We start from the raw sequence: 10,859 nt of genomic DNA on the forward strand, positions 1-10,859 counted from the left end.
CATTGGTTCTATTTATAAAACAGGTCCATGCTGAGTAACAGTCCAGTTCAGTAAATGTGTGGCACTTCCTCTTTTCTCTGCTTTTAGAGGTGAAGTTCAGGTCAGTCTTTTATTAGTGTAGAAAAACCTAATTCTTTGTTTAGGAGCTTTACAGACTTCACTGACTCCTCTCTGTGAGCGGTAAAACATGGGCAGATAGAAACAGAAGCTGTTGAAGGAGTAAAGGTTTTCACACCCATCATCAGACTGATTCATCAGGATTCTGCTGCTCTGAGCTCACAGTCAGGGTTCCTGGTTTCTCTCAGATTAAACATTTGTTTGATTTCTGTCAGTGTTAATTTTGGCAGCTATTTTTAATTTTAATCTTAGTTTAGTCTTAAATGAAATGCATTTTAGTTTTTGTCACATTTTAGTCATTTCAATCCTTTTTAGTCTTAGTGTAGATTAAGTCCATAAAAGTCCTCACATTTTAGTCTTTACTTTTAGTCCAAGCATTTATTTTCTTGCCTAAATCTGGTACCAAATCATGGTAGTGTGTTCTCTGCTAAACCTGGGGTCCCTGCTTTCTACAGCTGAGAGACAGAACAGATACAGATGTATTGCATTTCGACAGATTTACCCACAGTGGAGAAATATCACGGATTTTGAATGTCTGACGAAAACTAAATAACATTTAAGTCTAGTTTTAGTCAACTTGATGAAAACTTAACTTAGTTTTTGTCAGTTTTAGTCATTGAAGATTTATTTTTGTTAGTTTCAGTCTAGTTTTTGTCATGGAAAAAATGGCTGTCAATGAATAATTTTAGTCATAGTTTTAGTCGACGAAATTAACACTGATTTTAGTCATTTATTTTATAAGCATTAGTTTCTCCAACTCTTTAAGCCCTCAGGACAAAATAATGCTCCTTAGAGAAATGTTATCACTAAAGAGCTTCAGCTTAAAGGCTCATTTATAATCCCTTTACGTATGAAAATGTATATGACCTGTGATGTTAACATCACTGCTCGCATACAGTGCTTAACAAATGTATTAGCCCACCCTAACCCTAACCACAGTCAGGTTTCTGCCACAGCTGCCCTAAATTAACAGCATTGGTAATTACCAAAATCATTTTTTATCTTTCTGCAATGGTTAATACACCAATATGTAGAAGCTCTTTAACCCAAATGATATTTTTAATGCTAAAATAGAATTATTATTGTTATCCATGAATTTTCAAATTTACTAATTTACAAAAATCCCGAAAAAATAGTAAAGCACATTAATATTTCTGATTAATATGTCAAATTATAGTTATTTACTGGCATTCCTGAACAGAAAAATGAGTTTTAGTGGTTGAATGTTATGCTTGGTTCATTTCTGACTTCTCAGAGAAGCCCAGTGAGTCGGCTCAAATTTGGGTGAATTCAGTTTGAAATTCCTCATTCCTGTTCAAAATGGTAAAACGTGAAGAGCTGACTGAAAATGAAAGAGTCCGCATTAAAGCATTTCATGATGCTGGATGGTCTCTGAGACTAATATGACAGGTTAAGCACTGTACTTCCATGCGTCCTTTACGTTGGCAGGGATGTTAACCAATACATCCACCAGGGGGGGCAGCCCTCTACTTCTCCTTCACTACCGACCAACTGACATTTAATTCCCTTCCAGTCTCCTCCCAGCTGTTTTGTAGCATCTATTTATCCCGTTGTCCAGGCAAAGTAACATCATAGAGATGTTTAAAGTTTCTAACCAACTCCGCCATTGTTATTTCTTCTTCGTGTCTCACTAGAGTTACGTCTTGGGTAGTGACAGCAACACTGCCCGGTGGTACTACCCCGTTTGGCCCGTATCTGTAAGCTTTATGGAAACGTGCAGAAATATGGACTAAATGAACACAGAGCACGGACAGAAGGCTCCATCCGTATCCGTATCCGTCTCTGTATCCGTATCCGTATTTAACGTTGAGCATAAATGGGCCTTAACAGGTGCAGCTGGTCAGCAGTCTGTTTATGACATGGGCTGAACTCATCAGGCATAGAGAAAGAGTTTTATATCCAGCCAGATATAATAAATGTTGGCTGTTAAACATTTACATATTAGGGTAATATTTAAGGTTCAAAGTCTTCCCAGTGAGCACTTGGAGGAATTATTTGTAGAATTTGGCTGAAATCAGGCCTGGATAGCTAAGATCTGATTTTAACCATTTAAGACCAACACTAGTTTATTCATTAGAGGTTAAAGGTACAGTGTGTAGAATTTGGCTGCATTTCGCCGAACAGAAATGGTGTAAATGGGATATAATGTTTATATATCTATGTGAAGTATGTTAAAATAAGTGCACGATCATCCCCTTTAAATTTTCATTTTCTTTTTACAAAATTAGAAAAAAGCTTTTTAAATTTACATTACCGCAGGTCGCCCTCACGGAGGCTGACATAATGAACCACCATGTTGTCTATGGCAACGTTTTGAGGACAGAAAGAGTGAAACCCGGTTTTTAAATACGAACCTGCCCGCCGGTCCTGAAAGCTACCTGGAAGGTAGGCAGAGAAGAAGACTGACCTATAATCTATAAAAATAATGGTTACAAAAATGAATGAATAAACCCTCACCTCGTCACTGCTGTAAATGATGTCTGGCTCACGATCCTTTTTGGTCTTCACAGGCTCTCGTCACTTAGTGATGTGACATTTTGGTAACAGATCGGCTCATTCTAAAATCTGAACGCTAGATGTCACTAAAATGCCAAATTCTACACACTGTACCTTTAAGATAAACTGATCTGAATTTATAACTGATGTAAATCTATAACTGATCTGAATCCATAAATGATGTAAATCTATAACTGATTGTTACGTGTGCCTGGCTCTGCATGTTTCCTGCTCTCTCTGATATCCCTCCTCCCCCTACCTGTGTGGCTTCAGCACACCTGTGTGCTGTTAGCACTCAGGGTGGAGGAGGGGGAGAATTAGAGCGGCAGGGGAGAGGAACAAGGGAGTGCAGAGAGAGCAGAGCTGAGCAAGACACCATGCCACACTCACCCTTGAGGAGGTTTGTTTTATACTGATTAATCTTCTCTTTTTGTTGTTGATTGATTAATTCGGTTATTTTTCCAAGCGTTTCGGTTTCCCGTTTTTTTTTTTTTTTTTCCCAGGCATGTTTAGATTGCTGGGTTTTGTTGTTTTAGTTTGGCTGTAGTCGTCGGTAGTCCTATTTTCTCATTGTTTTCTTTTATTGATTAAATGGGTAGTTTCTTTTTGGTTAGGCAGTTTTAGTTAGGGGTGGTGGCTGGTCCAATGGCCCTTGCGTGGTTAGCCAGTCCACCACCCCTCTTTTGATACGAGCCTTATTTTTCCCGGTTTAAATGAATAATTTTTAAGAGGCCGTAACACAGATCTAGATCCATAACTGATCTGAATCCATAACTTATCTGCAGTGTTTTCCATACATTTATTTATTTGTGGCGGACCGCCACAACAATGGAGCCTTATCTCAGCCTAACAGTTTAAAACACTGACAACAAAGAGTTAAAATATTCCCACCTCCAGACGAGCTTTTCCCCCCTATGATCGCACAGGAGAGTTTATTGAATAAAGTCTAAAGATGCTCTCATGTCATGAACTTGTCAGAAACTGGTCCAGGGTTCATCAGCACTGATAACAGGCTAATATAATCACAGCTGGGAGCCTGAATGGTGGACTAGACTGCAGGATTTTAGCCTTCATGCAGGATTGGTGAGTTTTGTGTAGGTTTGCTTCACCCTTGATGAGGGAAATAATCATTTATAAACAGCAATAGTAAACATAACACAGGAAACATTTCAGGACTTTCCATACACTGTAAAAGACAGAGTATTTCATGATTTACAGTGCATAACAAATGTATTAGACCACCTGTCATATTTGTCTCAGAGACCATCCGGCATCATGAGGTGCTTTAATGCGGACTCTTTCATTTTCAGGGAGCTCTCCACGTTTTACCATTTTGAACAGGAATGAGGAATTTCAAACTGAATTCACCTTTTTATACCCAAATTTGAACCGGCTCACTGGGCTTCTCTGGGAAGTCAGAAATGAATCAAGCATTCAACCACTACAACAAATTTTTCTGTTCAGAAATGCAAGTAAATAACTATAATTTGACATATTAATCAAGAAAAATAATGTGCTTTGCTATTTCTTCAGGTTTTTTGTAAATCAGTTAATTTGAAAATTCATGGATGAAAATAATGATTAGAGTTTTGACAACTATCTGAGTTTTTAGCAAAGAAAAGGAACAAAAAACCTAACTACTCTATCTACAAAAAAGGAAATACAATACAGAGCACCCAGCTAACAGTTATAAAACCAAGTGTATGTATAAAAAGTAACTAATTTAGCTACAGAAGTCACAGTTTCTAGTGCCTCAGTAGGTTTACAGAATTAGGGGAGTTTAACAACAATATCAATTAACAAAGAGGCACGCGAGCATGGCTGGCTACAGCTTGCTGCTGTCTTTTGGTTGGCTGGCTCCTTTTATCCTCTGTGCACTCCCTTCTGATTGGTGGATGGGCTGTAGGACATCCGTGCCAATCAGGCTTCCTCTGCACAGGTGGATGCGATCACCTAACGAGCTCCTGCAGCAGTGGCAACCTGAGAGCTGCAATGGCACTCAAACAAGAACACGTGAACACACACAAGATCACTCACACACACACACTCAACAAGGAGAGGAGGTAAAATCCCCAGACGGCAGCAGCCATAACAATTTTTTAAAGTAAGCTATTGTATTTTTTATTTTAATTTATTTATTTTAAGTTAAGTTTTAAGTTTACATTAAATGAAAGTTTTAAATTCAAATCCAAATCAAACTCCATGTTACCCCCCCCCCCCACTATGCTGTATCAATTTTTTCTCTCACACCTGCCAACCATCGATGGAGCCAAACCATGCAAACATTTAAAACAGCTAAAGATCACATTAGGTAATGAAGCCTCTAAAGCTAAACATGCTGCAGTGTTGTTGTCTGTTTCTGTCCATTCTTTTCACTGTCTGGTTATATAATGACATGGTTGGTTTCAAAGCTGTTCGTGAGGCTTGTGCATTTCAGTTTGGTCTGAGCAGTCTATGCAGGTGACAAAGACGGGGTCTTTCGAAGGATGCTACCACCAAAACCAGACCCAGCTCTGATCAGATTCAGGCCAACATTACTCTGAACTCACCAAAAACCAGAATCATTTATCCAGTGACCTGAGAATGTTGTTCACTGTAGAGTTCAACCTGTGTTCTTCAATGACACAGCCCTTTTATATGTTCACAAACTTACCAGTAACTTATGATAAGACTTCTGTCTTATTAATTTAGTCGCTAGAGATCCTGAATGCATATCTAGGCCTAGCTCCAAAAGTGCTGCTTCTACAGTGTCTGGATTGTAGCCTTTTACGCTTTTGACTCTGAGCAGCTTACCGCCCTCAGCAACACTGTTGTTTACCCTAACAACAGGTCTCTACCTCACCTGAATAGTGGAGAATATTCACTGCGAGGGTTGTCTGACACTATCGCGCACTAAAAGGGAGGTCACTAACCTGAGAGAAGACATCAGGAGGCTTTCAGAGGAGCTGCAGAGGAAAGACACCATGCTGTCAAGTTACATTAATATGACAGCTTCCGAGTCGAAAAGGCTACTGGCCATCCACACGGAGATCTCGGATACCATGTTGTGGGACCCTGTGCACCCACGACCGTCTTCCTGCTCGACTCCTAATCCCCGGGACTCCTGGATGGAGGTGGTGGTATGAGGAGGGAAAAACAGGAGGAAACAGTCGAGTTCTCCCCTGCCGCTCCTCCTCAGTAACCAGTTCACTGCACTGCAGGAGGAGTCCAGGGGTGATCAAGGTGAGGCGGGCTTGAACAACAACCCAGCGGGCTGCCCTTCTAGGTCTACACACTTCTCGGGTGCGGATAGTGCTGCCACTGCCCCTGTGCCATCCACTGCTGCTGCTGCCGCCCTTACTCCATCCACGGCGGCCTCGTTGTCATCTGCCAGCCCTGCTACTGTCCCCTCAGCACACACTGATCCTGCTGCTGATGGCCAGATGGCAGCCCAGTCCTCCGTGGGACGATGGAGCAGACAGCGGGAAAGGTCCGCCTCCTCCCACCGTCGCAGGCTGCTCGTGGAGGCCATCAGCAGATGCTCCGGTGGGCTCCCTCACCTTGAGCCTGCACGGGAGGGATCTTCCTCCTCACAGCCTCCACCCGCCCAGACCGCCTCCTCTCACCAGGACAAGTACGACATCCAGGACAAACTTAAGTTTCCACCGCTCCCAGTCCTACCAAACTCCGACTTGGCCCACCCAGTTCACCACAGGAGCAGTCGGAAAAGTCCGTCAGGATCTATTGAAATCAGACACCTCACTGGGGAAACGACCACACGCCCACCTCCTCTCCATCAGACAGCTCCTCCATCTACCCTCATCATCGGGGATTCAATCGTGAGGAACGTGCGCATGAGGGGGGCGGTTACGCTGGCTTTCCCCGGAGCCACCGTCATGGACATAACAGAGAAAATCCCCGACGTCATAAAATCCTATCCGGAGGTCACCAGTCTCATCATTCATGTAGGTACCAACCACCTGTGACCAAGGTGTGGGGCGTTTCAGCTGGCTGCTTAGCCTAAACACCTGGCTCTCCTCTGCCTGTGGCTCCCACGACGTGGGCTTTATTAACCACTTTGACTCGCTGTGGCAGAGGAGACATCGATTCGGGGCTGACGGGCTTCACTTAAACAGCGCCGGTAGCCGTCTGCTCTCCGCGAACTTGGAGTTCACCGTCCTACACGCCCGCTAGTCAGCTCCCTCTCACCGCTACAAACCCGCAGCTGCTAGCCAGTCCGTCAGTGACTGATGTCCCCCCGGTCCTAGTGCCTATGATTTTAGTTCCACTTTTAGCAGTAACATACACCCTACTGGACTCGGACCATCTGACTCGCTAAACAACCCACCTATTCCTGCCATCACCCTCTCTCCCTCCCTTCCTTCCATACCAATAATTAACAATCCGCTGCCCTCTGCTGACAGCAGCCATAGCCCTGTATTCCCTATTCCAGTCCACATCAACCACAGACCGTCTAAACTTCCTCATCTGCACCCCATCAACCCCCTCAACCCTGACAACCTTATCCCAATTCACCTTCAAACACTCCCACCAACCGCTCCCACCCTCAAACTAACATACTTTGGGCTTTTAAACATTAGATCTTTGAATAATAAATCTTTTATCTGTCATGATTTTATAAATCACAATAACTTGGACTTTTTTATCATTACAGAGACTTGGCTGGGTCCTGGAGACTGTGTGTCACTAATAGAAGCAACCCCCCCAACTTCTCTCACCTACATAAGCCCCGCCTATCAGGCAGGGGAGGGGGGGTTGCTGTTATCTATAGAAAAGATTTTAAATGCTCTCCTGTTTTATTCAGTGATTTTACCTCTTTTGAATATCTTAGTTTTATTGTAAATAAAAAACATCCTGTTTTGATTTTAATCATCTATAGACCTCCTCGACCAAACAAGGATTTTATTCACAAATTTTCAGAGTTTTTATCACATTTTAATTCTAAATATGATAAAATTCTTATTTTAGGGTATTTTAACATACATGTCTGTTGTCCCAGCCAGTCTCTTACTGTTGATTTTATGGACCTTTTAGAGTCTTTTAACCTTACCCTGGCAATCCAGGAACCCACTCACTCCAAGGGCCACACCCTTGATTTAGTTATTTACTGTGGCCTTAGTCCTGACTATTTTATTATAAAGGATATCTGTGTGTCAGACCACAAATTAGTTTTATTTAAAATGTTTTTATCTCAGCCTTTTATTACTGAAAGTGTGCCTGTTCGCAGAAGGGTTTTTAATTCAGAGTCTGCTAGCAAGTTTAGGGAAATTTTTGATTCTGCGTCTTTAACTGCCTTTAACACAGATTTTAACACAGAAGAGCTTGTCTCTCTTTTTAATCAGACCTGTACATCTGCCCTGGACTCTGTTTCCCCTTTTAAACTTAAGAAATCAAATAGTGCTCCACAGCCATGGGTAACAGAGTCCATAAATAATTTAAAAAGAGACTGCAGAAGAAAAGAAAGGAAGTGGAAGAAAACATGTTTGCAAGTCAACAATGATATCTGGAAAAATGCAATGAAGAGATATCAAAAGGCAGTTAAAGATGCAAGGGCAGCATTTTATTCTAATTTCATTTTAGTAAATCATTTTAACCCTCGAGTTTTATTTAAGGTTTTAGAGTCCATCACCACCACCATCCCCTTCCCACTTTACTGATGCTTCTAACGAGACTTGCGAAAAGTTTTTAATTCCTTTTAATAACAAAGTCAAGGACATCAGGAACAACATTAGACCCCCAGCCCAGGTTTTACTTACAAGTAGGGACATTTCTAATTATTTTAGTAGTTTTGAGCCGTGACCTTGTCCTTTTTAGCTGAAATTTTATCCCACATGAAAACAGCTACGTGCAGTCTTGATTTTATCTCCACCAAATTTCTCAAAGAGGTTTTTAGCACGGTTGGGCCCAGTATTTTATCAATAATTAATAGTTCTCTGACAGAAGGTGTAGTTCCCTCTGTTTTTAAACACGCTGTGGTCCAACCTCTTTTAAAGAAACCCAACCTTGACCCCTCTGATTTTAATAATTTTAGACCAATTTCAAAACTTCCATTTTTATCCAAGGTTTTAGAGAAGGTGGTTTCTACTCAGCTTTTATCTTTTATGTCTCACAATAATCTCTTTGAGAAATTCCAGTCTGGTTTTAGAGCGGGTCACAGCACTGGGACGGCCCTCCTCAAGGTGACCAATGATTTGTTTTTAGCAGCAGATAGAGGGGAGGGAGCCATTTAAATTCTTTTAGATCTCAGTGCAGCTTCTGATACTGTTGATCTCAGTGTTTTAATAGAACGTCTTAGAAACTGGTAGGGCATCAGGGACTCTACTCTTAGGTGGTTTTATTCTTATCTTTTAGAGCGAACCTTTGCAGTCACCACTCCTCCTCTACCTCTACCCTTACCTGTGGTGTACCGCAAGGTTCGGTTTTAGGCCTGATTTTATTTTCTATTCACATGCTGCCCCTTGGTCAAATCATTAAGAATCATAAAGTCTCCTTTCACCGCTATGCAGACGACACACAGATATACCTGACCCTGAGACCTGAGGACCCGAGAAGCCTAGCTGCTGTCATAGACTGTCTAAATGATATTAACTGCTGGATGGCACAAAACTTTCTACAACTCAATAATTCCAAATCCGAAATCATTCTTTTCAATATTCCAAACTCTCCCAATACAATCACAAACAGCCTTGGTCCATTGTCTACAAACATTACATCAACAGCTCGAAATCTAGGAGTAGAATTTGACTCCAACCTCACCTTCACAGCACACATCAATAAAGTTATACAGTCATGCTTTTTTCATTTACACACAATTGCCAAAATAAAACCAATTCTCCACCAGTCAGATATGGAAAAGGTAATCCACGCTCTCATTTTTTCCCGTCTGGACTATTGTAACTCTCTCCTGTCAGGTCTCTGCCAAAAATCCCTCTCTCGCCTTCAACTGGTTCAAAATGCAGCAGCTAGGCTTCTAACCGATTTGGCAGACGACATCACATCACCCTGATTTTATCATCTTTACACTGGCTACCCATCACTTTTAGAATTGATTTTAAGATTTTACTTATTACTTTTAAAGCACTGAAGGGTCTGGCTCCAGAATATATTACAGAACTTTTATTCCCCTATGTCCCAGCCCGCAGCCTCAGATCCTCGGGTGGGAACCTCCTGGTTGTTCCAAAGTCAAGACTCAAATCCAAGGGTGACAGGGCCTTCTCCATCAGAGCCCCTCGACTTTGGAACAACCTGCCCGAGGAGATAAGGCCTGCAGAATCATTGACATCTTTTAAATCACTTCTTAAAACTCATTTTTATAGACTGGCTTTTATGTGATGTCGTCTTCATCTTCTTCTTGTTTAATTTTTATCTTCTCACAGATTCTTATATATTTTAGTTTAATTTCCTCTTAATCTCTCCTTTACTCCCTGTCAACCTAATTTTATTTCCTTGCCCCCTGGCTGTTTTTAATTGTTACTGTCTTCCTCACTTTATTGATTTTACGTCTTCACTGCTTCCCCTTATGTTTACCTCTGTTATAATATTTATCAATTTTACTGCTTTTACAGTTTTAGAGCTTGTTTTACCCTGTTTTAATATCTGTTTTTGCCCTCTTATTTACATTTTACTGTTTCTCTTTTAATTTCTTATGCCTTTAATTTTGGTCCTCATGGTCTCAGCCTGTGTAGCTGGGTTCCTGCTTTGCCTGGGTTCCTATCATTTTATGGTACTGATGTCTGTCTTGCCTGCATCCTGATGTTCATGATGTCTTAGCTGTGCAGTATGGTTTCATGTCTGCACTCTGATTGATGTCTGTGATGTCTTAGTTTTCATGGCATCACAGGTCATCTAGGTTTGGTTCTATATTGTTGCTCTTTATCGATGTAGATGAATTATTATCTGTCTACATGTCACGTTCTGTTTCTTGTCTTTTGTCTGGGTTGTTGCTTTGTTTTTGTACTTGCTTCTGCACTTGTCAAAGCACTTTGTAAACCCATGTTTTTAAAAGTGCTATACAAATAAAGTTATTATTATTATTATTGTTGCACACTGCTGCATTCTTTAATGTTGACACAAAGAAGTTAAACAAGAGCTTGAAAAAAGCAGAGAGACAAATCCTTCTTAGTTAGCATGACCTGGACTGAGAGAAACAGCACTGATGTGTCACCTGCTGCATAAATCAATATTTCATCAATCTGAAGGTTCAGGATTTATTTAGTGTGAGTATT

Source organism: Cheilinus undulatus, linkage group 9, assembly GCF_018320785.1.
Source record: "Cheilinus undulatus linkage group 9, ASM1832078v1, whole genome shotgun sequence".
NCBI lineage: Eukaryota > Metazoa > Chordata > Actinopteri > Labriformes > Labridae > Cheilinus > Cheilinus undulatus.